At 37.8% G+C, this 23,020-nt stretch overlaps 1 protein-coding gene across 5 annotated transcripts in view; it reads right to left on the bottom strand.

The window, feature by feature from the left end:
• KANSL1 (KAT8 regulatory NSL complex subunit 1) overlaps window positions 1-23,020 on the bottom strand; it is a 196,907-nt gene that overhangs the window by 64,384 nt on the left and 109,503 nt on the right. The gene's annotated exons all lie outside the window — the stretch shown is intronic.

Raw genomic sequence — 23,020 nt, 5'->3', positions numbered from 1 at the left:
CTAGGTGGAAAATATGTACACCCAGTCATGAAATTCTATTTCTGAAAATATAACCTGCACATCTGCATGAAGAAACAGGTTCACTGTAAGAGTTTGTAATAACTAAAAATTAGTTACAATTTAATTTTCTAAAGTAGGGAAATAGATAAACTATAATTTATCCCTTTAATGAAATTTTCTATAGCAATAAAGACAAATTAACTACAAACTGACTACCTCAGAGGACAATGTTCAATGGAAAAATATAAAAACTAAAAATAAGCTAGACGAAAGTATTATTATACATACAAGTAGTAAAGGAATTTAATGGGAGAACTGTTTATCAATTTAATTATTACTATATGTATCGACATGACTAAACCTCAATAATGTGGAGTGGAAAAACTATATAATAAGAATTGTTACCATGTTATCAATACATAAATAGTAAATGCATAAAAAATGCACATAACTGGTAAATTCAGGATCAAGGTCCTCATTACTTCTGGGAAGGGGAACCTAGAAGTTGGATTTGAGCTATAACTGTAATACAATGTTCAACTTATCTTTAAAAACTTAAAGTCTGATAGAAAATACCAATTTTAATAGGTAACCCTGGCATCTGGTATATTCCAAAATATTTCATGAATTTTCACAAAATTCTACTTCAAGAAAGAAGCAGCAGTCATACGGCCCTTAATCCCAACTCCAATCAGGTTACATACTCACTACTAAAAATCTGAAGTGACTATATGCAAACTTTAACATTTACATTATAATAGAAGAGACTAAAACTAGCCATAGTAGGAACAGATATGAATTAACACTTAATCATACCATAAGAGTTAAGACCAAGGGTAGCAATAGTATTTTACTAACTTTTAAGCCAATCATTATGATAAAGTTCTGTCCTATTAGTTCTCTTCAGAAACAAGGCATTTTATAGTTCCCTAATCTTGATGGAATCAGCACAAGATATATAAACATTTTTTTTAAGTACATCTGGTTCAATGCTAGTCTAATTTCAGCCCAATTCAGGAAAGAATCTCAAGAGGGCAAGTAATAACCTATAGATTATTCTTAAACTATAAAAATCCACCCCCCCACCCCACCACCAGAAGCAAAGCTACTTAACCCTCATATCTCACTTCCAACTTGCATTACTCTTCAAGGTTCACAATCCTCCTATCCTGCAAGATCTCCTGATTCTACAGGTTCATTTTATTTCTTTTTTTTAAAAAATTAATCTGAATATATTTTATTATTTTTATTTTTTTATTTTTTTGAATATGTACTTATTTTTTTAAATTTTTTTAAATAATTTTATTTTCCCACTGTACAGCAAGGGGGTCAGGTTATCCTTACATGTATACATTACAAATATATTTCTTCCCCCACCATTTGTTCTGTTGCAACATGAGTATCTAGACAAAGTTCTCAATGCTATTCAGCAGGATCTCCTTGTACTCATTTTATTTCTGAAGCCACCACAGTACCAAGACCCCATCTATCATCACTGGGCTGCCTCAATAACCTCTTCAGCTACCACTCCTAACATTACTCACATATTACTTTTCTTAAATAAAATCTCTTCAAACCTTACTTCTTCTTGTCACTCTTAAGTATAAGAATACAGCTTCTCTGCTTCTTTACAAATCCTAAATCTTCAAGGAAACAAAGTAGAAGAAGAGTCAAATATCATAAAAGGTAGCAACTCAAAGCCAAAAGTGATTAATAAAATTAACACAACATCCATCTAATGACAGTTTCTCACAGACAAATTTGTTTTAACAATTGAAAGTGGCTAGCCAAAATAATACTGTTATTTTGAAAACCAAAGCAAGGGAAACATAGCTTCTTGGCCAATTTACAGCACTTCCTCCTTAGTCACCCTTGGTGGACAAAGAATCCTGGCAGTCTCTCCCAATGATCCTGAACTTAGCTCTAAATCTTCTCACAAAAGTGTTTCAGGACACCAAGCACTCTGAATGGGCAGGAAAGATGACACTTGTTTAACCAAAACAATCTTTCTCTTTTTCTTTCTTTTTTGATGTCAAGGAAAAAAATAAGAAAGAAAAACAAAACACTTTAAAAATTTACAAGTACAAAATGGAAAAGAAAATTCCTTAAAACATTTCAGTTCACAAGAACTTTAATGGATAAATACACTTTTTTCTTTTGATATTTCTTCAGGTCAAAAACCAACAGGCTGCTAAACAAGTATTCTAAATACCAATATAAAATCGAGCCTCCTGGTAATTTTTTATTTTTGGAGACTGGCTTAATAAACTTATTAAAGACAGGTAGCAACTAAAGGAAGACTGCAACCCCTAACTTATAAACAGGTTTCAATCTACAAATAACGTTTGTTTTATGACAGTTTCTAACCAGGAGTGATTTCTGTAGGAAGTTGTTACAATGTTTTAATTAATTAATAAAAAATAGAAAACCTCATCCCAAGTGTCCAAAAGTGTCTTGGACCAGCATCATGGACAGAAAACTGAACCTTTAACAAAGGTGGGAGGTGTATAGTTATTAAGTCTAAGGTGAGCTGTGAGGGTATTACCACACGCCAGTAGCAGAGCAGAACAAAAACACAGTTTAAGAATGGCAGCTTGGGAGTTCCCATCATGGCGCAGAGGAACCGAGTCCGACTAGGAACCATAAGGCTGTGGGTTCAATCCCTGGCCTTGGTCAGATCCAGCATTCCCGTGAGCTATGGTATAGGCTGCAGACACGGTGTGGATCCTGCATTGCTGTGGCTGTGGCTTAGGCCAGCAGCTACAGCTCTGATTCGACCCCTATCCTGGGAACCTCCATATGCCGAGGGAGTGGGCCTAGAAAAGGCAAAAGACCAAAGAAAAAAGAAAGAAAAAAAAAGAATGGCAGCTTCGACCCGTAAGATAAGAGTGTTTTTGTTTCCTAACAAAAGCAACATGACACAAAAGCTCAGTTTGCCCCTAACATTCAACATGTAAATTTATTACTCTGATAATTTGCAGCTCAAAACAAGAGACATAAGTTTAAAAGTAGGGTCATGCTTAAATATAGACTTCAAAAAAGAACATTTCACTAAGGTTTGTCTGCAACCTTGTATTTATATCATTTATATTACTCATGTAAATATAATGATGAACTGGTTTCTAATGCAGTCATTATCAATAATGAAGAAAAAGATGTGGATTACAACTCTTTCCTGTTGCTTACTCTGTGCTAACAATCAGTGAAATAACTTCTCTATATTGTCTGTTCAGGACACTAGGACGCTTTCTAAGGTGGTGTTCTGCTGGGTGCTTTATCCCAGTGTGTACCAAATATGTCTACATGTACTGGGCTACTACTGAGTAGGAATTCATTTTAACCAATATCTTGTTCTCATGGCAATGCTAGATCCATAACTCACTGAGCAAGGCCAGGGATCGAACCCGCAACCTCATGGTTCCTAGTGGGATTCATTTCCGCTGTACCATGACAGGAACTCCAAAACCCATTAAACTTTTACACAATGAATTGCTTTTTGGTTACCTAAATGCAGAAAGATACAGTATCTATATGTGCTTTTGTATTCATGTATCACATGAATAGCCATTTACTTGTATAAAATAGTGTAAGTTGTATAAATAGATTTTTTTTAGCTATTGTTAACATATAACTAATAGTTCTTTTTACAGGGTTAGTAGAATATTAATATATGTCCAGAATATAAGATGTTCTGTGCTATCAAAGAATAACTATTTACTTGAACAAAAGAATCATTTCCTCTAAAAAGGCTCTTATAAACATTTAAAACTAAATAGTGGAAAGTACTAGAAAATTTAGGATTTCGGTTACATGTTGGCTAAAGTGAAAAATACAAGAGATATACACAAAATAGACAAAACACAAAAATGATAAAAACTTTTCTACCATACCTTAAGAACCACTTAACTCAGATGGCTACCACTAACTTTGCTGAAAGAAAAGAACCAAGGAATGTAATTTCTACTAACAGAGAGAAGTTAAAGATTTGCAATACCCCTTATTGCCAACTTACTGTCAATGAGTTTAAAATAGATTGCTAATGTAACTCTTTGTATCTGATAAAACCTATCTTCAATGCTTAAAGCACTGCCACAAACAGCAGTGGTAGATACTGTACTCTCTTTTCCTTAAGAGAAACTGCAGCAAAAGCTGACTTACCTAAAATTAACACTAAAGCCAGGCATTGAACCATGTCCAAAACCTGACCTAGCACTGCCTTTAAGTCACCTAGTTCTATTCCAGGATGGAAAATCTCCAAGTCCCTTAGAACAGTGCCCGTGGATTACACTTTTCCCTGCAAAAACCTGAATGGTGGTAATTCCATCTTTGATTCTGATTTCAATCCTATTTCCAATTCTTTCCTTTTATGCAAACAAAAGTTCTATTAACAAGATGAAAGTAAAATGACTAGGCACAGAAAGGTATACAATACAATGTTTAACCAAAAACTATTTCAGGAGTTCCCATCGTGGCACAGTGGAAATGAATCCAATTAGGAACCATGAGATTGAGGGTTCAATCCCTGGCCTTGCTCAGTGGGTTGAAGATCCAGTGTTGCTGTGAGCGGTGGTGTACGCCAGCAGCTACAACTCCGATTAGACCCCCTATCCTGGGAACTCCATATGCTGTGGGAGGAAGGAAGGAAGGAAGAAAGGAAATCCTGGCATTACTAAGAGTCACATTAAAAATATATATATACAAGTTATGGAGTTCCCGTCGTGGCGCAGTGGTTAACGAATCCGACTAGGAACCATGAGGTTTCGGGTTCAGTCCCTGCCCTTGCTCAGTGGGTTAACTATCCGGCGTTGCCGTGAGCTGTGGTGTAGGTTGCAGACGTGGCTCGGATCCCGCGTTGCTGTGGCTCTGGCGTAGGCGGGTGGCTACAGCTCCGATTCGACCCCTAGCCTGGGAACCTCCACATGCCACGGGAGCAGCCCAAGAAATGGCAAAAAGACCCCCCCCAAAAAACAAACAAAAGAAACCTTTCATACATTTGTGAGACTTAGTTTCCAGGCCAGAAAGTAATCACAAAAAACTAGACTTTGAACATTTTGCTTTGTTTTTTAATTTATACAAATTCTTGGGAATACTATCTTCTGGCATAATTTGGCCCATAAATTATACTTGTGTGTTGTTTTCTATGTCATGAGTGCTTTAACCTTCTGATTTTTTTCCCTTGGTTTAAATTTTGGAAGGAAAAAAAAAAATGTCGGGAGTTCCCGTCATGGCGCAGTGGTTAACGAATCCGACTAGGAACCATGAGGTTTCGGGTTCAGTCCCTGCCCTTGCTCAGTGGGTTAACTATCCGGCGTTGCCGTGAGCTGTGGTGTAGGTTGCAGACGCGGCTCGGATCCCGCGTTGCTGTGGCTCTGGCGTAGGCCGGTGGCTACAGCTCCAATTCAACCCCTAGCCTGGGAACCTCCATATGTCGCAGGAGCGGCCCAAGAAATAGCAACAACAACAACAAAAAAGACAAAAGACAAAAAAAAGAAAAAAAAAATATATATACAAGTTATTAGGTACCTAACTTAAAAGCAGTGTGAAAAAAATAGAATAAGAAGATGGGTTTAAGTCAAGTTTTCACCTTTATTTACTTTGTATTATCCTAGATATGTAAATTGACCTCCAGAAATAATGGCAACATCAGCATCACAGGAGTCATAAAATTGTAATTCTAACTGCAAAGTAAAATATGTATTAGGAAAGAGCAATTATTAGACATAACCTTGAATTTCACTTCCATATCATAAAAAGATACAATAGAGGAGAATGCTGAATGTCATAACAACCTAAAGAAGTTCTACTCTAAACAGAAAATCCAGAGTAGTTCATCAGAACAGACGTTGTATTCAGCTACAACTTCACCGACATCACCCTCATCCCCAGAGATGTGGGAAGTAAAGTACAAGGGAGAAAAAATAACCAGTTGTCTAGCATCAAATATCCCACATGTTTTAGCTGTAAAATAAAACTTATAGATGAGAATGGGTTAAGAGACAGTTTGTACCTGTCATTCTAACTAGGTTATATCAGCTTTCTAGAGCTGTTTGGAGCAATAGGAAACAAATGCACCAGAGCCAATTCTCAACTGCCAATTCATCCTGATATAGACTCGGGGGGGGGGGGGTTGAACATTTAACCCCTTTGTCTTACTGCTTAAACCAGATTACCTCTGAATCTGAAATGAGATTTGCATATTTCAGCCAAGCTTTCAACCTACCAGGAACTATTTTTCCTTTCTCCCCTCCATTTAACAAATATTTAAGTACTTATTATTTACCAGGGATTATACAAGATGCTGGGGATATGATAATAACAAAGGAGGACAGTGTTCATTAAGCCTAAAGTTTAATGGGAAAGACAAATATTAATAAACAAATAATCACACAAATGTGAGATAAGAGAGCATCAGATTTAGACTGGGGATCTGGAAGACTTCTCTGATGTTTAAACATTTAACGTGAGCTCCAAAGAAAAAGTTAGGACTTGAATAAAGAAACTTGCTAAATAAGGGGTAGAGATATAGAAGATACTGAGGGCTGTGACATGTCTTAGGAAGAAGAAACAACATTTATATAGGCTATAGAGCTGGCACTCAGTGAACAAGGGGAAGAATGCACTGGAATCGACACTGGATACAGATAGGGCCAAATCATAGAAGACTCTAATTCATGCTAATATTATAAAACAAGAGAAGCAATACTGATCTTGGCTCATGTTCTTTCATTTATCTCAGAGCTCTTATTTTAAATGAAAAACTTTAAATACAAGTTAAGGGATAAGAATTCCTACATATCTATCCATCAACTAACTTCAATTTTCAACTCAGCCAATCTTATCTTATCCAAAACACCTATTCCTCTCTTACAGATTAAATTTGAAGCCAATTCTCATCATCAGATTACGTCTGGTATATATTCTTGTATGTGTCTCTAAAAAGTAAATTCACTTTACAAAAATACTTTCATACTTTAGAAAACAGTTCCTTCATGTCAAATATCTAGTTATTGGTCAAATTTCCTCAATTATCAGAACTAGTGATCCAAATCAAAGTCAAACAAGACCCACATACTGTGTTTGGTTAATACATCTTAAAGTTGTAAAAGGTTTCCTCTTTGTCCTTGAATTTTTTTTTTTTTTTTTTATCTTTTCAGGGGCTGCACCCGGGGCATATGGAAGTTTCCAAGCTAGGGGTCAAATCGGATTTGTAGCTGCTGGCCTACACCACAACTCACAGCAACACCAGATCCTTAACCCAGTGAGCAAGGCTAGGGATTGAACGTGTCCTCCTGGATACCAGTCAGGTTTGTAAATGCTGAGCAACAATGCAAACTCCTGTCCTCGCATATTATTTATGGAAGAAACAGAGCTGTCTGTCCTTTAGAATTTCCTACATTGTAAATTTTACTAACTATACCCGTCACAAAGTCCACACTTTTGAACTTTATAAACTGACACCTCTAAACTACCTTTAATTTGCTATTTTTTTGTAGATAGCTGATAAATTATTTGTACATTCAATTTTTTCATGTTTAAGACTGAAATACATACTACTTTCAACCTTTAGAGAATTATGAGGTACATCAAATTCTTTTCAATGACCATCTGTAAGACTTTTTATTAAACATGGTACCATATACATAACATATAATCTACCAGGCACAATAAAAGAAACATAGTAATTCAAAGAACTGCTAATCCAGAATGGCTCCTCTGGAGTTAACCAATCAAATTTCTTTCTGCTTTTCTGCCTAGAAAATCCATCTTTTTAGGGTAGATTCTATTTTAGAGCCTTTCAAAAATCAAACTTTGGTTAGAATACTCAAATTCTGTATGTGATACTAATTCCTCCTTTGAAAAACTTTGGTTAGAATATTCAAATTCTGTACGTGATACTAATTCCTCCTTTGAAAATCCTAAATAGTTAAGAAATACCATTTACTCAGGAGCCATAACATTTAAAAGTAGCTATTAATTGATCCAGCTCCCTCACCAAGGCAAGAGACTGACAAGGATCAGATTTTCCAATTTAGGAGCTCCCACTGCGGCACAACAGGATTGGTGGCATCTTGGGAGGTGCTGGGACACAGGTTTGATTCCCCATCCAGCACAGTGGGTTAGGGATCCAGCATTGCCACAGCTTTGGCTTAGGTCTTTCTGATCTGATCCCTGGGCCAGGAGCACCATATGCTGCAGGGCAGCCAGAAATGACCCCCCCCCCAAAAAAAGTATGTTGCAGGAACCCATCCTCTGCTAACACAGAGATACACACATTGTTCCAATTTAACATACCCACTATAAGCAGCACAAGAGTTAGAAGCTTCTTACAAACATCACAACTAAGATCGAAAGAAAAACAATCCTCCTCTCTTCATCATTCACCAACTCTAGATCAAAGATTACTCTGTTTTTAGGGCTGCATGTGAGGCATATGGAAGTTCCCAGGCTAGGGGGTCTAACTGAAGCTGCAGCTGCTGGCCTACACCACAGCCACAGCAATACCAGATCCGAGCCGCATCTGTGACCGATGTAGCAGCCTGTGGCTATGCTTGATCCTTAACCCACTGAGCAAGACCAGGGATTGAACCTGCATCCTTATGGGTACCAGTTGGATTCTTCACCCACTGAGCTACAATGGGAACTCCAGTACAATTTTGTATTTAGCCCAATAAATTAACTGTAGTACTGTAATAGAATTCCTACAAAGAAACATTTTCACCCTCATTTTAAAAATAAAAAAGAGCTTGTTGGAAAGAGTATAGTATTCAGAGTCAGTGAACACTGAATTTCAAATCCTGGCTCTGAAACTGCTACTATGACTGAGCCAACTACTGAAAGATGAAAGAACAAAAGTTCTTATCAGCGTTCAACCTCCAGGAGTGTCATTCCGACTTTAGTGCTTTGCTTGAATAAAAAGCCTCTTACACAGTTCTTATGCAAGAAGGGAATAAGCACTTACTTTCAGAAATACTAGTCAGAGCTACCGAGGTTTAGGGACCAAAGACACATCTTCAAGAAAATGAAGCTGAGTCAAAAATCAATTTGTTAGTTAATTTATCAGTTCTTAGAAATAAGTAGAACTTCTGGTCTGAGCAAGATGCTGTAGACTTCTTTCTCCCAGCTCATTCCTGTTAATCCTGGAAATAATGCAAGAGGCAACCAAAGAAAAACTCTGAAAAGTAGAAGAGAAGGGTAAACTGGTTAAGGACCTTAGGACTAAGAATAACATAGTGGCAGGACATCAAAAAATTCCGTTCAACAGAAGGTAACTGAATAAAAAGTGGCCCAGACAGAATCTTCACTTCCCTAGAGTACCGCCCATGACACCAGGCTAGCCTTGCAGCACAGCTAACGATAAGGGGCCAGGGGAGACTTTGGTACCCCATTTCTCTCTTTCTTTTTTACACACATATTCATTATGTCTAATCTCTCTCACCCATTACCATCATCTCTTAAATCCAAATTCTCACCCCAACTACTGCACTGAAACAGTTAGTCAAGGTCACCAATGTCCTAAATCCAATGTCCAATTCTCAGTCCTTATCATCTTTTATCTATAACTCAGGTGATCACTCCTTCCTCCTCTAATTACTTTCTTCAGTTGTTTTTCAAGACATATTAACTTGGTTTTTCTCTTGCCTTTTTAAATTCCTTCTACAACTCCAACTGCCCACACCTCTAAATCTTGTTTTCTATACTCACTTCCTAGGTGGTCTTACCCAATCTCATGGCTTTAAGTATCATCTATATTTCTGGCCCTCAAATTCTTATCTCTAGCCTAGACTGCCCCTGAAATCCCAGATCCCTGTATCAACTTGCCTTCAGCACTTCCACCTGAATCTCTAAAAAGCATCCCAAACTTAACTGTGTTTAAAATCAATTCCATGCCTTGCCCCTGCCCATTTCCCATCCCTCATACCACCCTAAACCCACTGTGACTGGATAGATCTGTTCAGGTCAAAAATTAGTGTCCATCTTAACTTCAAATTCATAACCTTTCTCACAAACACAAAACACATACACTCCACATTCAGTCCATCAGCAAATCTTATTGGCACTGTCTTCAAAATATACCTGGTATTCAATAACTTCTTGCCACCTCACTCATACTACTTTGGCTGAAATTGCCCAGATTATTACAAGAGCCTTCAAAATGGTCTGGCTCTCATCTGTAACTACATTCAAGCTAGTCAGCATGAATACAACAGACAAAATGATGTATAAAAGGACAAGTTAGGGAGTTCCCATTGTGGCTCAGTGGGTTAAGAACCCAACATAGTGTCTGTGAAAATGCACGTTCTATCCCTGGCCTTGCTCAGTGGGTTAAGGATTGGGTGTGGCCACAAACTGCCACATAGGTCACAGATGCAGCTCAGATCTGCTGTTGCTGTGGCATAGGCTGGCAGTAGCAGCTCCAATTCAACATGTAGCATGGGAGTTTCCATATGCCACAGGTGTGGCTGTTTTTTTTTTTAAAAAAAGGTGGGGGACAAGTTAGAACACGTTACTCCTTTCTCCATAATGCATTCTAGTTGCTCCCCATCTCTGAACAAAAGCCCGAAATCCTTACAATTGCCCCAAATGGTCATGCAACACCCACCACCTCATTCCTGTTACTTGTCTGGCCCATCTCCAGTTCTCCTGCTGGCTCATTCCATTCAACCATAGCTTTCAGCACTATTCACTGTACATTCCAGGCCAGGCATTAACCACAAGGCCTTTTCTTTGCTATTCCCAAGGCAGATTTCCTCACTTTCTTCAAGTCTTTTCTTCAAAAGTCACTTCAATGATGACTTCCCTTGACTGCCCTATCTTAAAATTGTAAGCCTTCACCTATACACACACACACACAACTCTTTCAATCCTTCCTCTTGGTTTTACAATTTGAACTTACATGCAAAATATTTTAATTATCTTCTTTACCTTACTCATTGTCTGTTTCCCCCATTAGAACACTCTAGGAGAAGAGGGATTTTGTCTGTTCACTATCACATCCTTGGTATCTTGAACAATGCCTGGCACATGGATGGTAGTCAAATATTTGTTTAAAAAGGAGGAGGAAAACAGGAAGGGAGAGAGGGGAGGAGGAAGAAGTTAGAATTATGATTCTAACTTTTCCCATGCAATAGATAAAAACCAACATAATCCTACAGTGAAGCTAACCTCTTTCTCATTTGGTGCCAAAAGATCTCATAAACTACCCTGGCCTCTCTCGCCCAAGTGGGAAACATGAAATTATAGTCTATACTCTTATAAAAAAGATAAATAAATAAAGCTATGTTACAAAGTGAAAACTACCGGCAAGATATTTGATCCATATGCTTCACATCATACACAATTTGAATGGATGTTTGCAGAGGGTACTATGAATGTTCTGGATGCTTTCACACGCAAAACATAATTCTCACATCATCTCAACTACCACATTCCTTCACACCATTTACCAATAGCTCGGATCTTGAATTATGTGATACATATGATATTCCATTTCAAAGCTTTCTTGGCAACTTTTGAACACTCTTCCATATGAACTTAAAATTTATTTTTGTCAAGTTCTTATTTACCACATAAATGTATTCTATACCTCATCTCCCCACAACGAAAAAAAAAAAAAAAATTTAATGATATAGTTAGCCCTCACAGATCAAACCTCTCTCTCAAAACATGCCAAAAAATTTAAAATCCCATAAAATCTTAGATATTATCTCCAAGCATCTCAATTTTTAAATCATCAAAATAAGAACCAAAAAAGTAAATGACTTTCCCAGAGTCAGTAGGTAATTCAGTTAGTCAAGCTTTAAAAAGCAAACTTCAGAAAAAGATGCTCAAGTGAATATGGCATGCCAACATGAGTTAAGAGTTACATTCTGATTTTAGAAATTACTTTGACTTCTGTAACTAACTGGCACAGGCAACAGTGACTCAAATATTGTCTTTAAAAATATTGTCTTTTTGTCTTTTCTAGGGCTGCACTTGCAGCATATGGAGGTTCCCAGGCTAGGAGTTTAATCAGAGATGTAGCCGCAGGCCTACGCCACAGCCACAGCAACACGGAATCGGAACCTCGTCTGTGACCTACATACACCACAGCTCATGGCAACGCCGGATTCTTAACCCACTGAATGAGGCCAGGGATCAAACCCGCAATCTCATGGTTCCTAGTCGGATTTATTAACCACTGAGCCACGACGGGAACTCCCATCTTTTAAAATTTTAACACCTGTTTTACTGTTTTACACCTGACCAATACTACCATGTTTGACATTTTCCTCTTAATAAAAATATATAAAATTAAGCCTGATGATTTATTCTTAGAAATAAGCAGGGACCATATAAAAATAAAAAAACATATATCAATTAATCCAAATGGCAACATGTATAATGAAAAAAGAAAGAATCCTGCCATTAAAGGAAATCAAGCCCTAATCCAGTCTATAATTACATGGCCCAAGTTGCAAAACTGATCACTAGAGTCCTTCTAGTTCTAAAATTCTACCCATCTTTGTTCCTAAGTGTCACATTATAAACAGGAGACTCAATATCCTGCTCATAGTTTAAGGAATGTTCCTACAAACAAAGTGCCTACTAATTAATAATACACTGAAAGTGACAGTCACCTGAGTGATTAGGTAACTAGCTTCCCCAAAGTAGGCTTAATCTCAATAAAGTACATCAAACAATTTCTTCAGCATTTTAACAGAAATGTTAATTTCTTTCCAGAAGGCTATAAATTACATCACACAGAAAGATTCCATTCTAATAAGGTCTGGCACAATTTTTCTTGCCAGTCTTTCCTTCTGATTTAGATACTCTCTAAAGGTCTTTCCAGGTAAAGGTCCATCTCACTGAAATTTGTACATCACAATTTGCTCCAACTTTTCTTTTACAACACTTAGCTATTTTTATTAATGTAATTTAATTGAATTTGTCTTTTTAGGACCACACTCATGGCATATGGAGGTTCCCAGGCTACCGGCTGAATCAGAGCTATAGTTGCTGGCCTACACCATAGCCACACCAATGCCAGATCTGAGCCGCACCTGCAACCTACACCATAGCTCACGGCAACGCCAAATCCTTAATCCACTGAGCAAGGGTAGGAATCAAACCTGAGTCCTCATGGATACTAGATTTGTTTCCCCTGAGCCATGACAGGAACTCCTTAGCTATTTTTATAAGAAAGGCAAGCATAATTATTTATTTTGGTGGCACCCATGGCATGCAGAAGTCTTGGGGCCAGGAATGGAACCCACACCACAGCAGCAACCTGAGCCTCTGCAGTGACAATGCTAGGTACTTTACTGGCTGAGCCACACGGGAACTCCAAGCATAAATATTTTAAAGAACAAAAAGAGGTTACAACAGTTTTTCTTTCTTCCCCTGCTGCATTAGAGCAAACAGTATACAACTACGGGTAGAAGTAACAGTTCTATAGCACCACCTGGCACTACCAATTATACAGCTCCTGAACAGATAGCCGAAGAAAAATATACTTTCTAGAGATGAAGATAATCTTAGAGGTGTATTATTCACACATACAATACAGCAGACCTATATGTGATTTCAAACTAAATTAAAGACAAAAACCTCACTATGACATGTGGAGAGAAACAGTTTATTGCAGGATACTGCCACTCCCACCAAAAGTTGGTTAAACAACCCAAAGAGCTCTAGGGAAGCTAATAAACATAACCTTTGTTGAGGAGCAGAAATGCTAAGGGAATTGCAAAACATGCACCTGCAGCTTTTAATGCTTCCCCAGAGACAACTAGGGTCATCACAATCATGGTGACCATAAAATGCTTAAGCTGCTCACAGATACCAGGAAAATAACTGCTACAGAGTGAGTTATCGCCCAGGGTAGTTACCATAAGGTGAGAGAGGGAGATTGCAGGGTTCAAAAATACGACAGAAATAGTTTGGTTCCTTTCATATTTTCTGATTATTTAAAATTCATGTTGTGAATTACTGAATCAAGGAAGAAAACAAAGAACTCCAGTAACCAAGTCTCTTACAGATATGATAAAGCAACTGATCTGCTAAGACTTATGGGAGAGTGAAAACTAGACCCAATGTTCAACTAAAAAAACTTGCCACTACACAAAAATTAAACATTCAGTAATTTAGATTTTGTTAGAAATAGCCAGTTATATATATTCCTCAAAGGAAATACTGATAAAGTATAATAACCTATTAGACTTTTAGAGTTTTCTCTATTAAGGCACAAAACATTATACAGATCAAAAGGAACAGTAATAACTCAACTGATTTCCATCTTGTGACTTTCTTGTTCAGCCTCTACCAGTGGCTCCCTTCACCCCTAAGTACAATGCAATCTAACTTTGCCAATAAAAAGCCATCATTAATAATCCTCCAACAACTTTGTTTCAACTCTCCAACAGGATTCAAAAACTTTTCTAATAGCATGTAAAAGTTTCATTATACTCTTTCATAGCTTGGTATTGGTGAATTATTTTATACAAAGAACAAGAAACTACAGGCCTACAGCTTCTAGAAGAGTACTCAAAAATGTTTTTTTAAATGGCAAAATAATCTCAATAAACCAACAGTAATGCTGTAATAATGTTTAAAATTACATTTTTAAAAACAAACTGGTACATCCAACTTTTGAAAAAAACTGTATTATGGTAGTTTTAAAATATGGCTGCAAATTCTTTGACACTCTTCCCATTAAAGATCAGTTCTGTCTCTTCTTGAGTCTGAGAGAGCCTGTGACCACTTAAGGCAACAGAATATGATGGAAGTGATGCTAGGTGACTTCCCCGGCCAGATTTTAAACAAACAGGTAGCTTCCACCTTGTCTGCTAAACATAGAGATACCACCTGAGAGGTCTGGCAACACTGAGGCTGTCACACTGAAGAAGCCAAGCATGGGGGCACTTGGCCAAGGATCCCTTAGCAAAGCCATCTAGGCATCCCTAACAAGATGCCACACATGTGAGTAAAGAAGTTATCTTAGAAATGACCCTCTAGTCCCAGGTGTTTTGGCCTCCAGCCTTTGAATCTTCCCAAGTTTAAGCCCCAGACATCCTCAATCAGAGAGAGGCCAGTCCAACTGTATCCTGAATTCTGACCCAGAATTTGTGAGAATAAAATCAACCCATTCAGTCTGCAATGGTTTGTTAGCAATAATAATAAAATCAGTCATTATCCAATAAAATTAAACATTTGCATACCTTACCACCCAGCAATTCTAATTCATGGAAATGCACACATATACCAGGAGGCATGAATATTTGGAGTAACTCCACTGGATATGTTTTATAAAATAAAATAACCTGAGGGAAAACGCAAATGCACATCACAAGAAGAATGGATAAATTACGGTACATTTGTTCAGTGGACCAATAAAAATGAATGAACTACAGCTACCTGGAAAAAAAAAAAAAACACTTTTTTTTGGGGGGGGGGGTCTTTTTGCCTTTTCTAGGGCTGCTCCCCATGGCATATGGAGGTTCCCAGCCTAGGGGTGGAATCGGAGCCACAGCCGCCGCCTACACCAGAGCCACAGCAATGCAGGATCTGAGCCGTGTCTGCAACCTACACCACAGCTCACGGCAACGCTGGATCCTTAACCCACTGAGCAAGGCCAGGGATCAGAACCTGCAACCTCATGTTTCCTAGTCAGATTTGTTAACCACTGCGCCACCTCAGGAACTCCCAAAACACAGATTTAAAATTTTTAGTTAAATAATGTTGAAAATCCAAGTCCCATAACTTGTAGCATAGTCTCTTCTAGAAAGTCTAAAGATAGGCAAAATAACCTAGAGATCATGGGGAAGCTTTAAAGGCTATATACACACATGTTCTGTGACTGCCTTAATGTTTCCACCCCTCCAACAAAGTGTCTGCTGGCTTCCCTGTGATTTTTTTACACAAACAGGTATATGATACAACTAAAAAGGAAAAAAAAAAAAAAAGAATGATAGAGAATAGAGCTGCATCTTATAGCTAAGTTTTTGATAATAGCAGTTGTTGAGCTAGACAGCAGTGTTACAGGTGTACATTATTTTAAAAGTAAATCAATGTCATAAGCCCAGAAATCCAATTAAAAAGAAATAAATACACACAAAGGAGTACAAGAAGTGTAAGGACATGCTATGTATGATAGATAAGGTTGGTGTGGGGGAAAAGAATATCCACACTACCATTAGGTTAAGAAAAATCCTTTTTCCAGTTTCAGATAGTAGATAGTTTTTGAAATCCAATTGGTACTTCACCAACTTCCCTTTCAATACTCATTAAAATTAGAATGTTAAAGTTTCACAGAGTTAGAAACTAAGAATACTGGTTAATCTCTGAAAAACCACAGAAATTTCTAATAACCCAAGCTCACAAGAAGCATTAAGGCAAAAAAAGTAGGGACACATGAGGAAAGACAGACTTTCATTTCCAACCACTATATCATATATTGAATTTCTAATAACTAAAGTCAGTGAAGGCATCTATTGTCAACCCCTTCCACAAACTTTAAAAAAAGCTCATTTCTTTCCTTAAATTTCAAATAATGAAATGAAAGCTAGATCAAAGTAGGTAGAAAAATGTATTTGATATCCAAGGATATTTAGTTGGTAATGTGAAGATGCTGCAACAGATAAAATGATAAGAAACGGTATTCACTGACTGTCTACCAAGGACTACAGACTGGATCAGGTTATCCAAGAAACAACACTACTCAAAAAGGTAGTGTGACATAATCATACAGAAGATCCTCAGCCAGCATATCTGAACACCATCAATATCAGCAAGTTGGCCAGAGGCTGTACTCAGTAACACTTATAAAGCTCGAAGTAGGAAATTAAAGACATGGTGGACACTGAGAGAAATCATCCACCAAGCTGTTTACCTGCAAATACCAAGATCTTTCCTCCCAGGCAACTTTCAGAAGTAGAGTTCACTGTAAAGGCTACAACACTGGCCAGACACAAAATAAAGTGTCCAAAACTAAAATTCTCACCATTCTTCCAAAAATTTGTTTTTGATAGTCCTCTCCTTCTCTGTAAAAAACAAACAACGAAATATTCTTCCAGTTTCTCAAGCTGAAAAACTTGCTATCCTTAACTCCCCTCTTTCTCTCACAACCATATTTAATCCCCCAAAACTCTATTTGGCTCTACCTTCAAAGTACATCTAATCTCAGATCACTTTAACCAAGCAACCATATCTCCCACCTGGAAATGGCAGCATCAGCCTCCTTCCTCGGACTACTCTTAACTCCTCTGCTCAGAATCTTCCTGTCTAACCCAGAGTAAAAGCCAAAGTTCCTACAAGGTTCCTGGTTAATTCTCATCTTCCATTCTCTAACTTACATGAATTTGTCTTGAAACATTTTCTTCTCCCAGATAATCTTGGGTAATGTTTCCGTATTTCTTTGGGGTCATCTTTTCAAAGGCGGCACCTGACTAACACAAAATTGTGAAGCTACTGCTGCTGCTGCTACTACCCTCTCTCAAACCTGCTTTGTTTCTTTTCTACAGCATTTACCACTTAATATATATACTTACTCGGTTACTGCCTGTTCCTTCAGCAGCGTCCATTCCAAAACGGGAGGAATTCTTGTTTTATTGACTAATACATTCCCACAAATCCAACCATCTCCGTATATGTAGTAATTACTCAATAAATGTATGTTAAATGAATGAATATTGGTGGCAGTGGAGGTAAGGAAGGGAGTGGTGTATCCACAGTGGTTCACAGTAACGTGTGCGTGGCTGGAAAGGCAGCCACAAAGCTTTGCTGAGGGTTATTAGTTTATAGATTTGATCTAAGTACAATTAAAACCCCAGGGGGATTTTTAAAGGGAATCTGACAAGGCTGATGGATTTGACTACACAAATTTAAAACTTCTATAATTAAAAAACACATACACATTAAAAGGCAAATAGAGCTAGGGAAAACAATTCACATATATGAATCAATTTGAAAGGACATATAAGCAAATGATTACAGAAGATTTTTTAGATTTATTTATATAAAAATATACATGACCAATAAATACAAAGCAAGGATTTAACTACACTAGTCAAGCAAAGCAATAAAAATTTTAAAGGACAACTTTTCTATCCATCAAATTTTTAAAGTCTTTTTAAAAAACTATATCTAATATCTCCTAGGTTTCAAAAAACAGTGCTGATGAAAGAGCAGTTTCATTCTAGAGAACAATATAACATTTATCAAAGCCCTTAACACTATCCTTATCCCATGACCAAAAGTATTTTCTACATCAGAAATTTAACCTAAGGTAACACCTGTGATATGAAGCAAGTTTTACAACAAAACTCCTATATATAAGAGATCCTAAATTTAAGGTCACATTCTTGAATTTGGTTTTGCTTGCTTATAGTTGAATTTTCTTTGGCCTCCATAAGGGTATCAAAAAATTCGTTGCCAGCACTTTAAAATCTATCATATACAAAGACAAGATGTGCCAAAGCTGGGTCTACAAGTCTCTTAATGACCATCAGCTAAACAGCAGCAGATCCCTTCAAATATGACACGATCCACAGTTCAAAATCATTTATATTATTTGACTCATCTCCTAAAGTTATCTGAGGTGGAACCCCTACACTAAAAGTCATATGTTAAGCCTATAGGGCTGTCTAAACCCATATTGCTGAGCACTGCTCCCAGAGTTTTAGATTCAGCAGGTCTGTGGTGAAGTCCCCAAATGTTTCTGACAAGTTCGTAGGTGATGCAAATGCTGCTGGTCCAAAGACCACACTTTGGGAAGCTTAGACTGATGAAGCTTTGATAAAGAAGCCAGAAGTGGGTCCCATAAATTACAGCATTGCAGGATACCCGAATAATATTGATGATTCCATTAAGGGGGTGAGGAGGGTGCTAAGAAAAGGCGCTCAATCAACAACCAATAGTCACTGCAAATGGCACAGCACTGACTTGCCCTAATTATCAGAGGTAGAAAGCCACTGCCCTACTCTAAATTTAGGAATAATCAGAGGTTAAATTCTTGGTGCTACATTTTCATTCTTCCGCAATACTTTTTTTTTTTTTTTGCTTTTTAGGACCACACCTACGGCACATGGAGGTTCCCAGGTTAGAGGTCCAATCACAGCCACAGGAACACAGGATCTGAGCTGCATCTGTGATCCACACCACAGCTCGTGGCAACACTGGATCCTTAACGCACTGAGTGAGACCAGGGATCGAACCTGAAACCTCATGATTACTAGTCAGATTTGTTTCCACTGTGCCACAAAGGGAACTCTTGCTTTAAATACTCTTATGTTTTATGCACCTTACAACATGAGTTTCAAATAAAAACTGTTGTAAAAGACATCTTCTAGCTCTAATACTTCATGACTAACAAATGTGTATTACTCCCAGTTTTAATATAATATTTTCTACTGAATTCAAATTTTTTATTGAGCTAGAAACTATATCAGCTAATATTTGTTGAAGGCTTCTGTTGTTCTGTGCATTGCTATACACTTTTCATGAATTTCATTGTTTAATCATTGTAACAGCCCTAAGAGAGATCAACTACTATCCCCATATTGCAGATGGAGAATCTGAGGTGCCAAGGGATTAGGTCATTTGCTCAGAGAAGAAAGAGAAAGATATACACCTGAACCCAAGCAATCTGGCTCCAGAGCCCTCAATTTTAACCACTGCACTAAACTGCCTTCATCCTCACTGCTTTTGTGTCAAGTCAAGGTCTCTACCCACCTCTTGGACCCAATTTTCTCACTGTTTTCACATACAAATAAAAACTCTACTTAAAGTAGGCCAACATAGATGAGTTCCCATTGTGGCTCAGTGGTAACAAACCTGACTAGTATCCTTGAGGATGCGGGGTTGATCCCTGGCCTCACTCAGGGGGTTAAGGATTTGGCATTGCCATGAGCTGTGGCGTAGGCCACAGTCGTAGCTTGGATCCCACATTGCTGTGGCTATGGTATAGGCCAGCAGCTGTACCTTGATTCGACCCCTAGCCTGGGAACCTCCATATGCTGTGGATGCAGCCCTAAAAAGCAAAAAAAAAAAAAAAAAAAAAAAAAGCCAACATATATGCAGAACTTTCCTTATTTCTGAGGGAGAAGAAGGAAGGATGAAAGGGAAAAACCTCAAGGAGAAACAATGTTCAGGCTTTAAAAAAGTATTTTTCCCACCCTAAAAACAACAAGTATCATTCTCAAGTATAAGGCTAAGTAAGAGCTTTGAAACTAACACTCAAACTCCTCTTTCATGGAGTTATTAATGGTTTTAAAAGAATCTTCAAATGTAACTTTAATTTAGACAATGTTATATGTCAATTATATTTCAATAAAGCCAAGAAGAAAAAGAAGAGTACTTAAGGGGCCGAGACATCTCAACGTAAGAAAATCTGGGAGTTCCTGTCAAGGCGCAGCAGAAACAAATCCGACTAGGAACCATGAAGCTACCGGTTCAACCCCTGGCCTCACTCAGTGGGGTCAAGGATCCAGCATTGCTGTGAGCTGTGGTGTAGGTCACAGATGCAGCGTGGATCCTGTGTTGCTGTGGCTGTGGCGTAGGCTGGCAGCTGTAGCTCTAATTCAGGCCCTAGCCTGGGAACCTCCACATGCCGCGAGTGCGGCCCTAAAAAAAGTCAAAAGAAAAAAAAAAATCTGAACACCAAGGCAAGTTTCACTCTAAGGTCAGGGGCAGGCTGCAGCTCTTGAAACAGAACAGAATTTGAGAGACCCTGTACAAATTTCCTGTTTGAAATGAAAGAATTGCAGGCTGTTTGTAATAGGGGAATTGTCTGTATTTCAGCCTAAAGTGTATTTATATAAGCCATGCAGTTCCACACAACATAATAGTTTACCATCATGATTCTGAAGAGTCATATCTAACTAGTTAGGTGCCAGCAGCTATTTTAAAGGTAATCTAACTAATACACATCTTAAAAAGATAAAATGTGAGAGAGAACACACTTTAGGAAGAAGGAGCAAAGATGAAAAAAGATAATTAGATTCAAATATCTACTCCAGTAGTTACATGTGACTCTGTGCAAGTCTGAGCATTATGGTAATTTAATGGGATCATGTGCGTAATCCCCAAGAACACAGGCACTACAGGTATAAGGATATTACACCTTACCCTAGCTTTATCATTATTTCTTAACCTATCACCTAATGTGTTAGTGTTAACTGGGTAACAGATTTACCAATAATTTATTGTTTTGCTTCCTGTGTTTTAAAATGTTTTAATAAAAAGTATTTTTAGGAGTTCCCATCGTGGCTCAGTGGTTAACAAATCTGACTAGCATCCATGAGGACGCAGGTTTGATCCCTGGCTTTGCTCAGTGGGTTAAGGATCTGGCGTTGCCATGAGCTGTGGTGTTAAGTCGAAGACTTGGCTTAGATCCCACGTTGCTGTGGCTGTGGCTTAGGTCAGCAGCTATAGCTTCGATTAGACCCCTAGTCTGGGAGCAGGTCCAAAAAGAAGAAAAAAAAAGGTATTTTTATCATAAAATATTTTGCAAATAAAATTTTAAAAACAATTTTATTTAAAAAACAGAAAAGCCCAACTGATCTGTTTTATTTAACATTTTTCCTGCCACCACTAACACACACATCCACAATAGATTCTCACTTTTAAGTCTCTCAACACAAAAATCTACTTTCAACTAGAGATAGGCTAAATAGTCTCAATGTTGCCATTGTTTCTACTCCCAACACACTGTCATTTTCCCTAAAGCTGAAAATCACTTATCTAAAAGCAATACATTTGGAGTTCCCACTGTGGTGCAGTGAGTTAAAGGATCCAGTGCTGCTGCAGCTGTGGCCCTGGCCCAGGAACTTCCAAATGCCTTGGGTGCAACCACTAAAAAAAAATAAAATAAAAGCAATACGTTTCATATTTTAGAAGCTTTGAAATTCTTGCAGTAGTGTTATTTCTCAATTATAAAAGGAAGTAGTAATTCTACCGTAACATTAATAATTGTATGACTTTGTGCGATACACAAAATAAAAACTATTTAGTCCCTGCCTCTAAGACTCAGCATGCAAAACAAAACAATATCCAATTCACCCTAAACTCAGCCTTCTTACAGAAAGGCCAAGAACCCATAAGCTGTAACTCCTTGAAGGGATCGCTGAAGCTGGTCTCTATAGCCCAGTAGAGAAATCCTAGGAATGGGTAAATGATCCTGCACAGCAAAGGGAAGAAGCAGAAAACCAACTAAACAAAACAAAAAAAGATCAATGAAATCATTATTTTTAAGCCGACGGCCACATATGGTTCTACTACTTATACTCATCATTTACTATTAAAAACCACTGCAATATATTGGTGATGTCCAAGACAAGGATTATGGCAAGAATACTATGACAAGAAACAGTATTTACTTTGTTTAATTAAGGAATTCAGAAATAACTGAGCAACTAAATAGAATGGGAAAGAGGTCTACTCTAGGCATCTAACTGGTTTAAAATTATGTCAGAAACAGATATAGGAGTTCCCATCATGGCGTGGTGGAAACGAATCGAACTAGAAACCATGAGGTTTTGGGTTCGATCCCTGGCCTCACTCAGTGGGTTAAGGATCCAGCATTGCTGTGAGCTGTGGTGTAGGTCACAGACACGGCTCAGATCCTGCGTTGCTGTGGCTGTGGTGTAGGCTGGCAGCTGTAGCTCCAAATGACCCCCAAGCCTGGGAAACTCCATATGCCATGAGTGCTGCCCTAAAAAGCAAAAGCAAAAAACAAAACAAAACAAAAAACCCAGATATGAATTGCAAGGGAAAGGCAATTTGACATGCTATTGCAAAAGAAGAAAGAAGACCAGCAGTGTCAAAGAACCAAAGACGAAGATCAAAGAAAACATGAGAGCATGATTGCTTTTTTAAAAATAAGTAGACATTTTTTTGAAGTTTTAGATTTACAGAAAATTGAGTGAAAAGTACAGAGTTCCCATATTACCCACCCCCGAACAGTTTCTTTTATGATTAACATATTGCATAGTGTAGCACATTTGTTACAATTGATGAGTCAATTGACTCATCATTATTATTGATT

This window comes from Phacochoerus africanus, chromosome 14 (genome assembly GCF_016906955.1).
Source record: "Phacochoerus africanus isolate WHEZ1 chromosome 14, ROS_Pafr_v1, whole genome shotgun sequence".
Lineage (NCBI taxonomy): Eukaryota > Metazoa > Chordata > Mammalia > Artiodactyla > Suidae > Phacochoerus > Phacochoerus africanus.
This window is presented reverse-complemented; position numbering and strand designations above follow the sequence as displayed.